We start from the raw sequence: 19,683 nt of genomic DNA, 5'->3' as shown, positions 1-19,683 counted from the left end.
CTTAAGTCGCTCTAATAACAAATTAGGGCCCTAGGATACTCTGTTGCTGTTAGCTACAAGAAGACTCTTTATTTTAATGCACCTCCCTCACTACTTAATTTTTTCCCATGGAGCACCTCAGGGGAGGAGGAGAGAAAGAGGAATCCTCGCTCAATTATATTATTTCAACATTTTATTCCTAAATCTGGAGTGTGACCAGAAATATTTCACATTTCTTTTCAAAAACACTTGCCTTTCTCTAAGGAGAGAAGCCTACTAATCAATGTGCGCAAATAAACAAAGCACCTTAAGGTTCAATTAACAAAAAATAAACTATTACAGAAATGTTAACAAACATTTTTATTTGTTTAAATATAGGAAAAAATACCAATCCCAGCATGTTTGATAATTAGAAAGCTAGGCAAAATTATTCTAAATCTTACTGAAAATTGTGTTTTCAATTGCAACAGTTTGCTTTGAGAAATATGGTAATCTCTTAATGTAACTACTGAAGGAGAGAAAGAGTCATAAGATCTTGTAAATATATAATTATGCTGTGTCATAAACACATTTCAAGATAGCAAAATAGATTGTTTTGTTGCAAATGGATACTTTTTTGAGTGTGGTATCAAGTTATTTTTTATGTTTGTTTACTCAAAAGAAAATTTTTGTTTTTGTTTTTGCGAATAGATACATTTTTGTTGAATTTAGCCATCTTAATAAACATATATTTTAACTTAATTGGTTGTAGCTATTTTAACTTTGTATTGAAGATGAGAAAAGGTATTAAGAAGAGTTAGTCATCTACGTACCTCAAGTATTAAAACATGTTTTATATATATAAAACTACAGATACATACATACATATACATATATGTACATTTAAGTCTTCAATCCATATATTTTCAGTTAGTTGTAAAGGATTCCTTTAAAATGTGCTGCCAGTGCTTGCAGAGTGAAAGTCCAGGCCCCTTCCACAGCTCACAGGAAGCGTCACAGCCGCCTCCGACCTGCCACACCCTTCACGGCCCTTCACTCTTGTGGCTCTCATGTTTTGGACATTGCCTCAACAATCTGTGTGGTTTCTGCTTGCTCATCATTTTCTTATGCTATCCTCTCTTTGCCTAGAATATTCCTTCCTCCCTCTCTTCTTCATACAATGTCCCCTCGACCCACAGTCAGCAAATTTTATTCATTCTTCAGAATGGTAGCACCTCTAAATGGGCCCACACTTTGTGCCCTCCTCAGCCTCTCCACCTAGGTAGAGTTATATGCCTTCCTTTGTGCCTCATAGATCCCTCTATTTATAGCCTAAGCCTTTGTTCATATTTTTGTCTTCCTCTGTGTATTAGTTTTGTGCATTTGTCCCCTGTATAACAAATTACCATAAACTTATGAACTTAAAACGACACCATTCCTCATCTCATGTTTCTTTAGCTCGGAAGTCTGGATGAGCTCCAATGGATTCTCTGCTTAGGATCCCACAAGGCTGAAATCAAGGTGTCCGCCATGCTGGTCTCTAATCTGGAGGCTCTGGTAAAAATCCGCTTCCAGGCCTATTCAGGTTGTGGGCAGAATTCAGTTCCTCAAGCTGTGTTTTGGCCAGGGGTCACTCTCAGCTCCTAGAGGCTGCTCTCCAGTCCTTGCACATGGCTCCCTCAGTCTTCAGGAGACAGCAACAGCTCATTAAATCTGGCACATCGAATTTTCCATGTGGAGGATTTGAATCTGGCTGACTTTTCCGTCCACTACCAACTGGAGAAAACTGCTTTTCAGGGCTCGTGTGATTAGATATAGCCCAGCAAGATAGTTTTCCTTTTGATTAATTCAAGGTCCACTGATTAGTAACCTTAACTACATCTGGAAAAATCCCTTTTACATATAACATACCCATGGGCATAACATCATATCATAGGGCAGGAAGCCTTGGGGTACTGTTTTAGAATTCCGCCTACCACAAGTTAGACAAATTGTTCAAGAGCAGGAGTAGGGAGCATGTCTTATTTGACCTTTTAACCCTGTCAGGATGTAATGATAATGAGGACTGATTATTGGTTATTTATTATGTGTAAGTTGTTGTGCTAAGTACATGAATTAACTCATTTAATCCTTACATAGCCCTCCTACTAACCCCACTAAACTGTAGAAGACCTGCCCTGGGTCACACTGCATGTAGTTAAGAGTATGAATTCTGGAATTAGACCTGGATGAAATTCTAGCTCTGCCATGACCTAGTTGTGTGATTTGGACTGATTGTTTTTCTAAACCTCATCTAAGTTTTTGGGGTGTTTTTTTTTTAATCTTTAAGATAAAAATAGTACTTACCTCATAGGATAGTTGTGATTATTAAATAAGATGACACATGTAACAAGTAGCCCAGAGCCTGGCATGTAAGTTCTTACATTGTTTCTCTAGTGTGGCATATAGTATGTAAGAAATGTAGAAAGAGAAGGAGAAGATATAGCTGAGATATATATATATATATGATGTGTAGATATACAGACATACATACATGTATCTTAAAAGAACTTATAACCACTGCCCTGTTTTCATTTTTTGCTTGATGTAAACATTTTAGACTTATCAGTGAATTTGATACCTAAAAATGTGTCCAAATACTTATTGTCCATATATTAGAATCCTATATTAAACACTTTTGGGGTTTATAAAATTAGAAGAATACTTATTCTTGAGAAGTTCACATTCTGGTTGGTGGGATCACCCATATTGGAGAATGCTGAGATGAATTACTGCTTCAACTTGTCTCCCATATACCTAAGTATATCTGTATAGAGACATTTAAAACAATCCCTACCTATCATCAGTGAACTTAAGAAATTAGTTGAAAGATAAAATAACACATGAAACAACAGTGGGCAGTAAACAAGTGTAGTCAGTGTAACACAATTAAGCATCTAACTTTAAGTGCTATGACAGAGCAGTGAGGAGTGTGAGAACTTTTACAAAGCAATTTTTCAACAAGTGCAAAAGGCCTTGTATCTTTGTACTACTAAAATAATGATCTAAACAGTGCAAAATTATATACTATGAATATCTTGGATTGACGTCAGAAGGAGTCATAATAGGAAGATTTTTCAAATCCAGAAGAATTAAGTAAAATAGAAGTCAGCTTATCCAGTAGTTTCCTGGATGAGTTTAATTTTACAGCATCCAAATCTAAGAGAGATTAGTAGTCATGGAAGTTGTGGAAAGGAATGGATTGGATAGGGCAGTGAGCCTATTGTTGAGGTAAGAATCAACAAAACATGTTGTAAAATGAACAGGTGACGTGACTGAAGTAAACATGGGCAATAGGAGAAAGGTAGGATATGCTGGACCACGTGCAGGACCTTGAATGCCAGTTCAAGAAAATAAGATGAGTTAAACTAAGAAGGAGTAGTTGGCATCAGGACTAGAGTTGGCAGAGTTAATGGGAAGAGCACTCACCTTATGAGTTGAGGGAATTGGATTCTAGTCCTTGGTTTACCATTAACTAGCCATGTTGCCTTGGACAAGCTATTTATTCATCTGTTCAACTTGCTTTTCCATAAAACCACTGGAATGGCTGTTGGTGTTTGTCGCAAGGTAATCCAGAGAGCCCTAGGCTTCTGAGTTACTGCCTTTAGAGGTGGCAACCAGTGAGAGTGATGCCAAGTGAGTGAGCCTCTGGTTCTCCTAATTCATTTAGAGCAGCTCCAGATTGATCTGTTCTATGTTTTCACCCCTTATATTCTCACCCTTATATATACTACCCATAAGGTAGTAGTATAACAATCATCATTTTACAGATGAGCAGTTTGAGGCACAGACCATTAAGTAACTTGCCCAAGGTCTCATGGTGAGTGAGACAGGATTTGAACCTAATCGGTCATGATCTGAAGTAAGTGCCCAAGCTCTTCATTGTACTGATAGTCTCTAATAAAAACACTCACTGAGAGTAAGTTTTGCCACACTAGCCTCCAAACTCGTTTTCCCAAGTGATGTGGTCACTTGCTATATCCCTTTGTAATAAGGCCCCAAATGAAATCCATTTCATTCACAATTATATCCACCTAAACTATTCTGGGCATGATGTCTGGCCCTGGGAGGCGTTTGGGAGGGGAGCTTTGAGTATATGTCAACCTGACTTTACTTCCAGGCTGTGGAAAGCATTGTAATAGAAATATGAAGGAGAAGAAAAGATAAATTCCATCTGAACACATCTGGGAGAACTGGAAGAAGTGCTATTTGAGCCAGGACTTGAAGTATGAGTTGCTTTTCATTAATTACATTTCTTTGGGTAGAAATCAAAAAAAGCTAACATAAGTCAAAAAAAAAAAAAGGGGGGGGTATTTATTGAAAGGCTATGGGAATCACCCAAGGAGTGAAGGAAGACTAGGAAAGGTTGGACAGGACAAGTCTAGGTCTTCAGCAACACAAAGACTGAAAGAATAACGTCTTGTTCCTCTCCTGGCTTGTTAGTATAGTCTTTTAGAGTAGTGACTACATCAACATATTAAAACGATTTAATACCGGGGTTACGAATTGAATCACAGAACTTAAGATCTAGGATTGTGGTTCTAAATCAGGAGTGATTTGTGTCCACCGTGGAACATTTGACAATGTCTGGAGACATTTTTGATTGCCATTACTGGGGTTTTTGGGTGCTGCTCGAATCTGGTGGGAAAAGACTAGGGATGCCGCTAAATATAAAGTCAGAACTGGGCTATAAAGATATGGGAAAGAGCATTCTGAGCAGAGGAAACAGAATGAACAATGGGGCCGGAGCATTATGGTGGTTTAAAGTATGTTCACAAATTCTTTGACATTTCTCTTCAAAGGTGGAGCCTAATTCCCCTCCCCTTGAATATGGACTTAGTGATTCTCTCCTAATGAATAGAATATGGTGGAAGTGATGCTGTATGACTCGTGAGGCTAGGTCATAAAAAGGATAGCTTATCCCTAAGCACTCTCTCGGATCACTCAGTTTGAGGGAAGCCAGCAACTACACTCAAACAGTCCTGGAAGAGGCACATGTGGAGAGGAGCTGAGACCACCCACCAGCCAGCACCAGCTTTTGAGGGAGCCACTTCGGAAGCAGTCCTCAAGCCCAGGCATGACTGCGACGTGCTGAGAAATTCCAAGCCAGAACCACCCAGCCAAGCGCCTCCTAAATTCTTGACCTATAGAAACGGATAATAAGATAATAAATGTTTATTGTTTTAACCAGTAAGTTTTGGGGTAATTTGTTTCCATAGCAATAGATAACTTTAAAAAGCATGAAAATATAGGAGATGCCAAGGGCTTGAAGTGGTTTAATTGCCTGTGGTTGGGGATTAGTGAGAAATGAGGTTGACTAGGCAGGCAGAGTCAGATCACGGAAGGCCTTGAATGTCAAGCTAGAGTGTTTACCTTTTATTTGGTAGCTGACGAATCTGCCACATGGGCTCAGTATGTCCAGGTCACATCTGACTTATTCTCTGTTAGAGTAGTAAGGGCAGAAGTAGCTATAATTAGTATTGGGGAACATGCTCATTGTTCAATTGTCTCTAGAAGAAGGAAGAAAAGTAACCAGTACCTATTAAGTTCGTGGAGGGCGGGGGCCATTATTTCAGCCATGCTTTGTCAGTATAAAGGTGCTGACAGGATCAAGCCTCCCCTGGCTTCATACAAATTTTTTAAGAAGAGAAAAATCTTCTCACTTGTATTCAGGTCACCAATGTGACACCATTGACTTGATTTTTCCTACTGCCAGCCTTTTTGCAAGGAGAGGGTGTCACATTAAATTGCTTCCACCTGTGACATCTTAGCGTGACTGAGTTTATCAAATCCTCTTTTCAGTAGGCAAGAGGAAAGGAGAGGCCTGAGGATTGTGAGGAGTGACACAGAGGGGCGAACAGATTGAAGGGAGGAGGCATTCAGGGGCCCAGGGCAAACCTCATTTACATGCATCCTCACCAAGGGCTTTAAATGGAGTCCAGGATTCCTGCTCCCCAATGTGGGAAATTTAACTGTACATTTTTTTTGGCTTGTTTTTTTTTTTTGTAATTTGTGATACCAAAAGTGTTTTTTAAATAGTCAATTATGAGAGCAAAGCTTCCATCATCCCCGAATCAGTCACTCAAGATTTCTCTGGAAAATTAGAATAATGTGCCCAGTACACTTCAACCCCTTTGCTATATTATGCAGCCAGGCATCCCAAGTCATTAAATTCCACAAAAATTTGGAGATATGGTTCCACTTTAGATTGATTTCAACCTAAATCAATTACTAAAATAAAATGCTTAGAGTGGAGAACCCAGAAAGTGTTGGACTAAATGTAGTGTAAGCCTTATCAACACCAGTGAAAATAATCTGTTGTTTAACTTTCTGCCATGAACTTCCTGGGAAGCAGTCAATAACTTGTACTATTAATATAATGTTTGGGGGGGAAAAACATATTCAGTGAACACTTTGCTAGTCCCCATCATATGTAGGATTCTGCTAGCTGCCTGGGCATTTGAAGATGAGGATGAAGGCAAGTCTCTGTCCTCATGGAGATTATAGATTAGTTTGATTGATTCATGGGATTTAGTTCCAGTGTCAGAAAAAAAACAAATATTTTTCTGATCAGTAACCAGCATTAAAATGACAATAGTACAATGCTGTGCTTTTGTTTTGTTTTAGCAGCAAAACCCATTTCCAAACAAAATCTTATGTACACCTTTTAATACATACAACAGATCAAAGTGGACCTACTCTGGAGTGGGAAGGGAGTGAAGACTTCTTGGTCTCCCTATCCTTTTTCCTTCCGCATCCCACTCGCTAGCAGTGCCAGAAGGTTCTCAGAACAGTTTGACAACCGCTGGTCTACTGCATTGCTTGAATCTTAGTGAAGTCCTGCTAGACTTCAGTTTAGAAGCTGATGAGCTTTAGACTAACTCCTCGTTTTCCTTCTTCCTTTGGCCTCTTAGAACTTTACATTTTGCCTGCTCAGTACGGGATTACTCGCTAAACAAAATTAAGCAATGCTCGGTCCAATAAAACACACGCATATACACTGGAAAGAGACCAGATTTTTCAATAAGAAAAAAAAAACTGTATTAATTCCAGCTCATATATAAGATTTATATTTTATGAGTTGGGATTGTATTGCTTTTGAATTATATGGAGTGGAGGGAAGAGGGCACCAAAATCTTCAGTGCTAGAGTCTCCCAAAGGCTTAATTTCCCAATAGTTAGCCCTCAACTGATACCTGGGACCGTGAATCTGGGAGAGAATGTATCTCCTTAAATCCCACATCTTCTCTCACGGGGCTGAGAGCCACATTCTCTATTATGCCAGTACCCATTCAGGTTAAGAAACAGAAGAATGCAAAGATGTTCACCGTGTTCTATCTTCTCCCTCGGTTGCAAAGTCTCCATATTGGTGCCCTTCAAACCAAGAGAAGATTCCCTCATCAACCCTGTTTCTAGTAAATTGCTCATTTAAACTCATCCTTCCTTATCAAAACTTTGTATAAATATTTGGAGGGGAACTTTTTTCGGAACTTCACAATATCTGGATGCATTAAGTAGAAACTTTAGCTGAAGTATAGAATATTTCCCTAACGTAAAACAAAACAAGCACAAAATAAATGCTTCTATGCTAAGAATAGGTGAGAGTGAGATCCCCTAGGCAAGGGAGTCCGGCATGGAGTAGAGAAAAGCAAAGGTGTGATGGCCCAGCTCCCACCCATGGTCGGTCACATCTTACAGTCTCCCTCCATTGCAGTGCTGACAGCACACACCCTGGGTTCGAGTCCCAGGGGTGCTGCCCTTATAGACTGGCCTTAGGCCAGTCCTCCTAATTCTGCTAAGCCCCAGATCCTGTAAAATGGTAATAATAAGACCTTCTTCAGAGAGTCATTGCAAGGATTCATGAGGAACTGTATATAAAGCTCTGTGTAAAATTCCAAGAAAACAGTGTCCAATAAATGTTAGCAACTAAGGCTGTTATCATCATCCCAATCCCTGAAGTTGTTCTAAGTGCAAGAGGCATCTATTGTGCTCCTGCATTATTTAGGAAACCACCCAACTTAGGCTGGCTGTAAGGTGAGAAGCCATGGTCACATGTAACTGTACCACCAATTCTGATGTTAGGTTAACCTGGACTCTTCCGAAGGGAACCAGACCAAGAGCTCTTCCTTTGATGTCTCACCACAATTTGAAGGTGAGGCAATGTCTTTGCCAGAAGCATTTTTTGAATCGGAGCTGGAGGAACTGATGCAATCAAATGCTCGTTAGCTTAGGACTCAGTGCTTAAGTGCCTGTCAACTTGGAGAGGCTGCCAATCAAAAATGTAAGTTTTTATTTTTACTGTGGGGGTCTTATTTATGATAAATTATAGAAGCAAAGAGGGGCAAGTTAAATTATCATAAGATGAAGGAAGAGTCATCTGAAGTTGGCACTGAAATCAGAAATGTGGGTGGCAAATTAATTAGAACAGGGAGGCAAAAGCAAAGGGAAAGATTTTAGCAAGATTTCTGGGGACAGGGGGATGGTGGTGGCACCGGGGACCCCGGCCTGACCATTGATCACTTAGTGGCTTACCTGTAAAATTTGACAGACATTTGACCAGTGAATGGAAGATTTCTACTGAGCTGCAGACAAAAGAATATCTGGTAAAGGCTGTACTTTAATTCTCGCTTCAGTAATTAACAAGGCCTGTTTGTTTTCTTTACTCCTCTCGGGTTTGAGATCATTGTTTAAATAATTATAAAATATAAATAGAATATTAGCATCTTGGGTGCATTTGGTTGTTGAGAAATCTTTCTCTAGAGAAAATATAACTTCACAATTACTGTTCTTATTTTAAGTTCCCTAGACTAGAAAAGAACCTCTAAGGAAATCTCCTTCAACCTTCTTCCAGAGGCAGGAGCCGCTTCCCCAACCCATAATATCCATGAATACCCAGCCTCTATTTGACATAATTTTTATCTGGCTGTTTTGTTTTTTTTAAGGCTGTTTGTTTTGAGAACATTCAGTCTGATTTCTTGTAAGTTCCAGTTCTAAGAAAGATCTTCTTACACATTGAGACGGCTCATCTTTTCTGAAACTTGCAACTTTTTCCATTGCCTGCCCTTTGTGATTCTGAATGGTGATGACTTTCTGGTTCTCTCCTCACCTTTGTCGAACTAAAGGTAATTTTTTTTCCAAGTAATAATAGCAAATTTCATAATCTCCAGAAATGGATACTTCCAGCCACCTCCAAATTCCTCTTCCCATGGCGTATCTGGTACTTCATTAGAACAGTTATGCAGAATTTAAAATACAGTGTGGCATTTCTCTGGAAGAATATAATCTTCATGAGGGAAAAGATATGTGTTTTCTTCTTGTATTCTTAGCACCGAATACAGTACCCAACACATAATGATGGCCTTAGGAGCATACTTCAGAGGCATTGAATGAACGTTCTGTAGAGCTGTCATTATTATTTTCCATTCAGCGTTTACCAGTAACTTTATTTTAAAAATGTCTGCTCTTTAGACAGTCACTTCATTGTTCATTAGTACGTGACTTTGGTAAGTATTTCTCCTGTGAAGAGAAATATTATAACAAACTGTTATGGCATTCAACACTGGTATTTCAGTTACTCAACTAATCCACCCACTGATAGAGTGAACTTTGAATTAAATGCTTTGAAGAATAAAGTCAAGTAAATCTTGATAAAAATCAAAGGCTAAGGAAATCTTGTTTGACAGAAGGCATGAACAAAAATGCTAAAATGAATACTGTTTGGGGAGAAACACTCATTCTACGGCAGACTAAATGAAGAGTAATAGTTCAAGAGTATAAAAATGCCTGTGTGATCAAAAGGCAGGAAAAGCTTCTTTTTACTGTGTCTTTTAATATTCCAGGACTCATAATATCCTGCCTACACGAGCACCTGTCTTTGTGGTAACTCAAAGTATTTGAACACCTTATCGCATCCAACCTCAAATTTCCTGTGAGGTAGGTAAGCGCTGAGAGCTCTTGGTACTGTTTTCGAGATGAGGCAAGTGAATTAGAGAGGCTGTTCACGCACTCCAAATTTCACAGAAGCCTGAGGAGGAAGTGAGAGAAGAGCGGGCAGTTCTCTCCCAGTGGTAGAAATCAGCGTCAGGGCTTGAAAGGACATTGTTGATACCCTGGTCCGACGTGGGTTTTCCTGTAAAAACTTATTTGTGGTGACTTGATTCAGTTCACCAACCATACGAATTTTATGTAATTTTTCAGTCATAGAAGTAATTCAGGACATGGTAATACTTACATATATATATAATACATGGTATAGAACAGTATTAAATTTAAAAAGCAAACAAAAGATACGTATTACTCCCTCCTCTCACATCCCAATGCCACTTCCAAAGATTCCTATTATCCCAAGGTAGCCACTGTTAACAGTTTTTAATGCGTATTTCCAAAAATTTTCTAAGCATTTAAAAGTGTGTGCATGTATACATATACACACACATACACGTGCAGTTATGTGTTCCACTTCATATTCAATAGCTACACTTGGAAGTCTAATAGTCATTCCAAACATAACATGACTTTCCACTATTCTGTCCCAATCCTAATCTTCTCAGGTTTCTTCATCTGGTGGGTGCCAACACCGTCATTCCAGTTGCTCGGCTCAAAAATCTTGAAATCATCTTTGGCCTCTCTCCTTCCTCTGCACTTTATGTCCAATTCATCAGCAAATCTTGTTGGATATATGTTCAAAATATATCCAGAATCAACTACCTCTCACCATCTCTGATGCTTCCACCCTAATCCAAGCCAGCATCATCTCTTGCCTGCAGTATTACAGTAGTCTTCCAACTGGTCTCCCTCAGTCTAATTAGCTTCCTCAGTAGAGCAGATAGAAGTATCCTGTGAAAACACAAGTCAGACTGTATCTCCTCCATACTCAAAGATCATCCAAATGCTCCCCATTTAATTCAGACTAAAAGCCAAAGTTCTTACAATGACCCACAAGACTACATGATCTGCTGACCCCTCACCTCTTTGACTTTATCTCACACTATTCTTGAGACCGCATCACTCACTTGGCTTCAGATAGACTGAACTTTTTGCTGTCTTGAATGTGCCAGGCATGTTCCTGCCTCAGGGCCTTTGCACTTACTGTTTCCTCTGCCTGGAATGTTTCTTGCCTCACTTATCCTCACTTCCTTCTAGTCTTAATTTAAACATAACTTTCTCAAGGAATCCTTCCCTAGACACCCTACTTAAAATTGCAACTCCATCCCCAAACTCATACTTTCTACACCCTTCCCTGATTTAATTTCCTCCTTAGAAATCATTTTTACTTATTTGTCTTAGTTATATATTTCTCTGAGGTAGTTTCCAAAGGTGACTACATTAGCTTCCATCTCGTATGTTCTTTTCTATTGTGACATTGCCACTCCCCCATCAAGAAATAGAGTCTGTTTACCCTCCACTTGAATCTAGGCTTCTGCCTTCCATGTTTGGAATGTTTCCTCTTGTAAGCCAACAGCCATGTAAGAAAACCAACTACCCTGGGGCCGGCCTGGTGGTGCAGTGGTTAAGTGTGCACGTTCTGCTTTGGTAGCCCAGCCCGGGGTTTGCTGATTCAGATCCCAGGTGCAGACATGGCACCGCTTGTCAAGCCATGCTGTGGTAGGCGTCCCACATATAAAAACAAAAAAAGTAGAGGAAGATGGGCATGGATGTGAGCTCAGGGCCAGTCTTCCTCAGCAAAAAGAGGAGGATTGGCAGCAGATGTTAGCTCAGGGCTAATCTTCCTCAAAAAAAACCAACTACCCTGAGACCACCAAGCTCTAAGGAAGCTCAAGCCAGAAAAATTGGAGAGAGGCCACATGTGGATAAGTACCAAGGCTCCAGACATGTGAGTAAAGCCTTCTTGAACTTTCTAGCCCATCATAGCCATCAGCCGAGTAAAGTCAAGTGAATGAGCCAGCTGACAGTATATGGAACAGAACTCTTAAGCCAGGCCCTGAATTCCTGACTCATAGAATTGTGAGGAAATAAAAAGTTGTTGTTTGAAGACACTACGTTTAAGGTAGTATATTAAACAGCAATAGATACACGAAACATTCCATCCTAGAATGTAAGCTCCATGAGGACAAGGATTGGGGTTGTTTTTGTTGACTGCTATGTCCCAGTGCCTACAGTAGTGCTTGGAACAAGGTAAACGTCTGCTGAGTGAATGGATAAATAAATGAGAGAGAGAGAGAACATAATAACGAGAACATTGCTGGTGGCTCCATGTTTCTTTCTAATGCTGTGAAAGAATGGGACATGGATCCTAACTATGGCAGCGAGAATAGAAATCAGTGGCTGTGGTACTGCCTGCAGGGCCAACTCCCCAGGCTGGCCAGGGCTCAGAGGATGCTTGGCACTGCATCTCAGAAAAACCAGTTTCACAGACACTGTCTTCAAACTTTTATTTGAAATATTAAATCAATCTTTTAGTAAACCAAATAATCTTTTTTTTTTCTTTTCTTTTGCTGAGGGAGATTCGCCCTGAGCTAACATCTGTGCCCATCCTCCTCTATGTTGTATGTGGGTCACCACCACAGCATGGCTGCCAACGAGTGGTGTAGGTCCACACCCAGGAACCAAACCCAGGCCACCAAGGTGAAGTGTGCCAAACTTAACCACTAGGCCATGGGGCTGGCTCCCCAAATAATCTTTTAAGATGAAGTTTGTCTTTCTAAATATCAAAGTAACACAGACACATAATAAAATTTCTAAACAGCACAGAAGTTGTATGATGAAAAGCAAGTCTCATCTTCATCCCTCTGTTAACAGTTCCTTTGGCAGTAGTCTAGAGAATGTCTAGGCACAAATAGGCCCTTAAGATTCATCCTATTCTGTTCCTCACTTTTTTCACTCTAAATAGTGCGTTAGAGTTCCCTAAATGTACCTAAAACAACATTTAGCCTCCATTTACTGAATACTTACTATAGCCACCATACAATAGCCCATTTGATCCTCACCTCAGCCCAGTAAGGTAGATATCGTCATTATTCCCATTTTATAGATGAGGAAATTGAGGCTTGAATAAGTGACATGACTTGTCCCCAGTTAAACACTTCGGGAATGATAGAGTCAGACTCTGACTCCAGAGCTACGCTTAACTCTGCTGCCTCTGTCGCAGAGATCCCGCTCATTGTCTGTAAGTGCTGCATGGTTGCGTTGCAGCACAGTAACCAGGCTAGCAATTCTGAAACTATTTTCTGCGCATTTTAGGCTTGAGCAAATGAGTGAACACATTGAGGGTAATGGGAGCCAGGTTTCTCACTGTTGGGGGAGGGAGTTACAAGCATGGAAACAGGAAGAGTAGAACATACCCTGCCGTGTTGGATTGGAATTGGAAGTGTCACCGTGAACTCCTTTTATTACGTATATATCTATACCCTGTCTCCATCCAGGAGAAGGCCTGGATATAATGACATACCACTAGCAATGAGAGTACCTAGTGCCCAGATCTTGGTTCTCGATGCTATTCCCCACTGAAAGGAACCACAGCGCCTTGTAGAAATGACTGATTCTATTGCTGCGATAGGGGCAGCGCAAGATGAGTCTGGAACATCTTGTTGCATCAGAAAGTAAGGCTCCCGATAGCCAAAGCTGGGACCATTTGAGGGAAAGAATAAAGTCATATAGGATTATAACAAAAAGTAGAAAATAACTATTCATGAATCCATGCTGATATAAATAAATGATTGAATAAATAACTGAGAAGAGAATTCCAATGTCTTTATATATATGTTATACATACAATATATATACATATATAATTTATGTCGACACTCCTCTCAAGGAGGTGGAGTATAACTCCCTGCTCCTTAAGCTGGGGCTACACATAGTGACTTCCTTCCAAAGAGTCCAGTATGCAAAGGGGGGACAGAAGAGTAACTTCAGAGTGGTGAGACCTGACAAACACTACCTCAGCCGAGTGAGCTCCTTCGGTTGGCCCCTGTGTTCCTTTGACATACAAACCTCAATCATTGTGTTTTTGTTTAAGCACTTCCTTACTTTCTGGTACTACAAAATTCTCCAGACATATCTGTGTATTTCTTACCCTAATCCTAGAATCAGCCATTTCTCCAAAGAGCCCTGGGTCCTTTTAACGAAGATCTCGTAGCTCATCGTGCTCATTGTTACTGAGGCATCCTTGCTTCTAGCTCTGAAAATATATGAGAAATAATATATACGAAAATATATGTGTATATGCTAATATTTATATGTATCCACATCTGTAAATATTTCTGTCGGTAATCATGTATTTATATTAAGCTAAACGTGAGTTTAACTCCAACTCTAAACCATTACCACATAGATCAGTCTAGTTTCCTCCCCTTGACTATCTGTACCCTCTAACTCAGATAGGAACTGCCTCCCATCTTCCACCACCCAACTACTTAATTTTTCAGTTCCAGTGTACATGTATAGTAGTGGCCAGTCTTTTTCATTGTCGTCATTTTAATGGATAGTTAGTAGTATCTCATGGAGGTTTTAATTTCCATTTCCATCTAGTGGTTAAAGATGTTGAACATCCTTTCATGCGCTTACTTGCCATCAGTATATCTTCTTTGGTGATGTATCTGTTCAAATCTTTTGCTTCTTTAAAAAATTGGATTGTTTGTTTTCTTCTTGTGTTTTGAAAGTTCTTTACATATTTTGGATACAAGAGCTTTACCAAATGTACGATTTTCAAGTATTTTCTCCCAGTCTGTGGGCTGTCCATTCTCTGTACAGTGATTTCAATGTTGTAAGTCATTTTTGGACTCGGACACTCTCTATTTTTTCCATTGATCTATTTTTCTGTCTTTATATCAAAACCACATTGTCTTGATTACTTCAGTTTTATAATAAGTCTTGAAATCAGGTTGTCAATCCTACAACTTAATTCTTTTTCAAAGTTGTTTTAGCTATTTGAGATCCTTTGCATTTCCATATGAATTTTAAAATCAGCTTGTCAATTTCTACAAAAGTTGTCGATAACTAAAAAATTCATGCTGGCATTTTGATTGGGATTAAATTTAATCTATAGATTAATTTGGGGCCTCAAAAATGAGTTTAGAAGCTTTATCCTTTATTATCTTTTTAATAGCTGCAGACTCTATAGTGGAGTCTCCTCTCATTCTTGATATTGATAATTTGTTTCTTCTCTTATTTTTTCCTCATCAATCTGGCTAGAAATTTATTAAATTTATTGATCTCAAAAAAATTAGTTTTTATTTTATTGATTTTATTTATTGCTTCTTTGTTTTCAAAATCAGTGATTTCCACTTACTTCTATATTATTTTTATTTTCTAGTTTTTTAAGGTGAAAACTGAGGTCACTAATTTGAGACTGCTCTTCTATTCTACTATGGGCATTTAGTGCACAAATTCCTCTCTAAGTACAGCTTTAGCAGCATCCTACAAATTTTCACATGTTGTGTTTTCATTCATTCAGTTCAAAATACTTTTAAACTTCCTTTTTGATTTCTTCTTTGATCATGGTTATTTAGAAGAGTGTTATTTAATTTCTAAACATTTGCAGATTTTCTACAGATCTTTCTGGTGTTGATTTCTAATTTAATACCACTGTTTCAGAGAACATACTCTGTATAGCTTGAATTCCGTATTGAGATTTGTTTTATGGCCCAGAATGTGGTCTCTCTTGATAAGTGTTTCATGTATGCGCACTTGGAAAGAATGTCCACTCTGCTCTTATTGGGTAGAGTATTCTATAAATGTCAGTGGAGTCCAGTTGGTTGATTGTGTTGTTCAAGTCTTCCGTATACCTGGTATTGACCTGTTTAGTCAATTATTGAGAGAGGGATGTTGAAATCTCTAATTGTGGATTTATTTATTTCTCCTTGCTGTTTTATCAGTTTTTGCTCAGGTATTTTGAAAATCTGCTATTAGGTTCATAAAAGTTTAGAATTTTCATGTCCTCCTGATGAAGTGATCTGTTTATCTTTCTGAAATGGCCTTCTGTCTCCCTGTCACTGTCTTTCCTCTGAAATCTAATTCATCTGATATTAACATAGCCACTGCAGCTTTCCTTTCATTAGTGTTAGCAGGGTACATCTCTTTTCAGTCTTTTACAGCCTTTTACATTTAACCCCATTTTTTTCTTTATTTGTAAAGCAAGTTTCTCATAGGCATTATATGGTTAAGATCTTGCTTTTTAATCAAATCTGACAATCTCTGCTTTTTATTTGGGCTGTTTATTTAGATCATTTATGTTTAATGTGATTATTGTTGTGATAAATTTTAAACGTATAATCTTGCTATTTGTTTTCTATTTGCTTCATCAGTTCATTGTTCCCCTCTTCCTTTTTTTTTTTGCCTTCTTTTAGAATAACTGAATATTATTATTATTATTTTATCAACTTTGTTGGCTTATTAGCTATAACTTCTGTTGTTTTAGTGGTTCTTTTAGAGCGTATAATAAAGGCCATCTTATTAGATAAGCAATGAGATTTCTCTGCTATATCGCTGCCTGCCTCTTAAAACTTTTACAGAAATAACATGTTTCAATCTCTGCTATGTGCCAAGCACTGGTCAGCGTGTTAAAGATATTATTAGTTCATGTAATACAACAAGACTGTGAGGTAAGGACTATTGCTCCCGCTTACACAGGTGAAAACAGACCGAAGAAGTTCAGTGGCACTTCCTCAAGGTTGCGCAGCTGGTGAATTGCTGAGCCCGGCTTGAATCACTCTTCCCTTAACCCTGCATCTCTGGGTCTCAGTAAACTCACAGCCGTGGCCTCAAATCAACACTATATGTGGTAACTGCCTCCTTAAAAATTAAGCTTTGTGGGGGCTGGCCCCGTGGCCGAGTGGTTAAGTTCGCGCGCTCCACTGCAGGCGGCCCAGTGTTTCATCAGTTCGAATCCTGGGCGCGGACATGGCACTGCTCATCAGACCACGCTGAGGCAGCGTCCCACATGCCACAACTACAAGGACCCACAACGAAGAATATACAACTGTGTACTGGGGGGCTTTGGGGAGAAAAAATAAAATAAAATCTTTAAAAAAAAAAATTAAGCTTTGTGTTATTGTTTTTATTTTTATTATTTTAACTCACAAGCCTGTTTGTGGTAGCTTAAGCATTAAGGATTTCCTTGCATTTTTAATTTTATGTGATTTGGAAAATTGCCATACCACATGGCTCCACGCATGGCTCTCTCAGTTCCTACAAAGTAATCCATCAAACAGAAACCACAGCATTTATTGTTTTAAATATTATTCTGCTGGATGTTATGTTGTTATTCCATCACTTCTGCAGTTCTTTACCAATTTAACCAGTCTGAGTTTTAAAATTCTTTCCAGAACTGATTACTAAAAAGTTATAATTTGTTTATAATTTTTTAAACGTGATGTTTTCCCATGTAATACGGATGTACATTTTCTTGTTGCTAAGAAGATATTATACCAAAAGAATAAGATTCGTTTGTTCAATGATTTCAGCTAATACGAGTGTATGTTTAGCAGGAAGGTGTACAACAATGGTTCTCTAAGTGTGGTCCACAGATCCCTGGCAGTGGTGGTAGTGGGAGGACCTCCAAGACCCTTTCAGCAAAATGAGAAAGCAAAACTATTTTCATAATAACACTAAAAAGATAATTTGCCTTCTTTACTATGTTGACATTTGCACTGATAGTAAAAAAGCAATACTGGATAAAACTGCTGGCATCTTAGCAGACACACCAGGCTACACCAGTAGTCGTTATATTCTTAACTGCCGTGTAGAGGAAAAAGAGACAGTTTCATTTAATGTCCTTGACGGGTCAGTTAAAAATTATTAATTTTCTTAAATACTGACTCTTGATTACATGTGTTTTTAATATTCTGTCGATGAACTAGGAAGTGTGTATAAATCACTGCATACCAAAGTGGACGGCTGTCTCCAGGAAAAGCACTTGTGTGGTTGCTTGAGTTGTGAGCTTGACTAGCCTCTTATTTTCTTCTTTTAATGTAACATTTTTACTTAAAAGAACAACTGACAGACAAATTATGGCTATTTAGACTTGATTATTTGGCAGACATATTCTTTAAAATGAATGAAGTCAGCCTGTCATACAATTGACAGTATTTGTTGCCAATGCTAAAATTCAAGCTTTCAAGTGAAAATTAGAATTTTTGAAAACTTGTGTCTGTCATCATGAGTATGACAGCTTCCCAATACTTAAGAACTTTTCTGATGAGATTTGTAGTGATATTAGGAAATGTGATTTTTGTGTATTGTATGATGAAATGCCTCAACATTTGGAAAATCTGCATAACTCAGTCAACCAACATTTTCCAAATGTCCAATGCATGATGTTACAGAATCCTGCGTGGGCGAAAGTGCAGGATAAACCAATGGATAATTTTGTAACAGAGTACAAAATATTCATTGATACAATTTCCAATTCTAGATTGCAAATATCTCTTGTCAGGTTTTGGCGTATTATCAAAAAAGATTATCTACGACTATACGAAAAGGCTGCTAAAACTCTCCTCCCTTTCCCGAATATATATCTGTGTGAGGCCAATTTCCTTTTCTTTTTTTTTTTTTTGAGGCCAATTTTCTACAAACACTTCAGCCAAAATAACATATCATAACAGATTAAATGCAAAAACAGACATGAGAATTAGGCTGTTTCTTATCAAGGCAGATATTAAAGAGATTGGCAAAATGTAAAAAAATGCTGCTTTTCTCACTGATTTCTTTTTATTTTGGAAGATACTATTTTATTTTTAACAAAAATGTTCTTGATATTAACATATAATGGGTTTATCATTTTTAAATAAATTAAAAATTAAATATTTTAAATTTTCTCAGTTTTAATTTCTAACACGGTAAGTATTGCTAGCTCTAACGCACATATACAAGCACTCTTTGGGGTCCTCAATAATTTTGAAGGTTATGATGGGATTCTGAGACCTAAAAGTTTGAGAACTGTTGGTGTAGACCTTCCAGCTCACACTGATAATTGCCCCTTCCTCTGTCCTCGGGGTTTTATCATCCACCCAGGCCATGCTCCTTCCCCTCCTCCTCATCAGTGTCCTGGGGGACAGAAGAGTAGGGAGGTGGAGAGGCTGAGTGGATGCCTGACTCCAGCAGGCCTATCTTATTCTCCTTTTATAATTCAAGTGGGGCCAAAAGCATGTTGATGTCCCTCCAGTGCCTGATGCCATAATACATGATGTCAGTTACCAGATGAGCCCAACTTTCCACCTCGTGGAGGGAATAAGAGACCAAGAAGGAATGAAGCAGATATGCAAAGAGAAGTAGAGATGAGAGGCGGAAAGAAAATTAATTTCCCAGGGTTTCCCACTGATATCCAGTCCTCGGTTCCAGTTTATGCCCGAGTACAGGCTTGGGTTCTGTGAAAAAGCTCTGTATCATAGTAATAAATAATACCTTTTCCTTTAGCTAGTTTGAGTGGGCATCTCTTACCTCAAACTACATGAATCATTTATAGCTAATAAAGTAGGACACTTGTGATCCGTTATCAAACTTTGTGAAGTTTATGATGTGCTACACATTTTAGAGTATGATTAGGCTAGAAATACAAAGCCAAAGTTTCCTGGAAATGCAAAGATACTGTTTCTGTATTGAAGTTAGAAAGAAGAATTACCATAGGCTACACATAGATTAATTGCTGTCTTCAAAGAATTAGAACTCTATCAAACATTCTTACCACAAAATTATGCTGAACAAAATTTAATCTTTCTGTGGCTATTCA

At 38.6% G+C, this 19,683-nt stretch overlaps 2 long non-coding RNA genes across 2 annotated transcripts; both read left to right on the top strand.

Moving 5' to 3' along the window:
• Window positions 1-2,999: 2,999 nt before the first annotated feature.
• LOC111773999 (uncharacterized) lies at window positions 3,000-5,191 on the top strand. The gene is made up of 2 exons (XR_002808808.2): window positions 3,000-4,223; window positions 4,800-5,191. It is a non-coding gene; the product is annotated as an uncharacterized lncRNA (long non-coding RNA).
• Window positions 5,192-8,078: 2,887 nt separating this feature from the next.
• Window positions 8,079-16,723, top strand: LOC138916070 (uncharacterized). The gene is made up of 4 exons (XR_011422707.1): window positions 8,079-8,277; window positions 8,545-8,599; window positions 9,836-9,929; window positions 16,587-16,723. It is a non-coding gene; the product is annotated as an uncharacterized lncRNA (long non-coding RNA).
• Window positions 16,724-19,683: the final 2,960 nt, after the last annotated feature.

Source organism: Equus caballus, chromosome 1, assembly GCF_041296265.1.
Source record: "Equus caballus isolate H_3958 breed thoroughbred chromosome 1, TB-T2T, whole genome shotgun sequence".
In the NCBI taxonomy this organism is placed as follows: Eukaryota; Metazoa; Chordata; class Mammalia; order Perissodactyla; family Equidae; genus Equus; species Equus caballus.
This window is presented reverse-complemented; position numbering and strand designations above follow the sequence as displayed.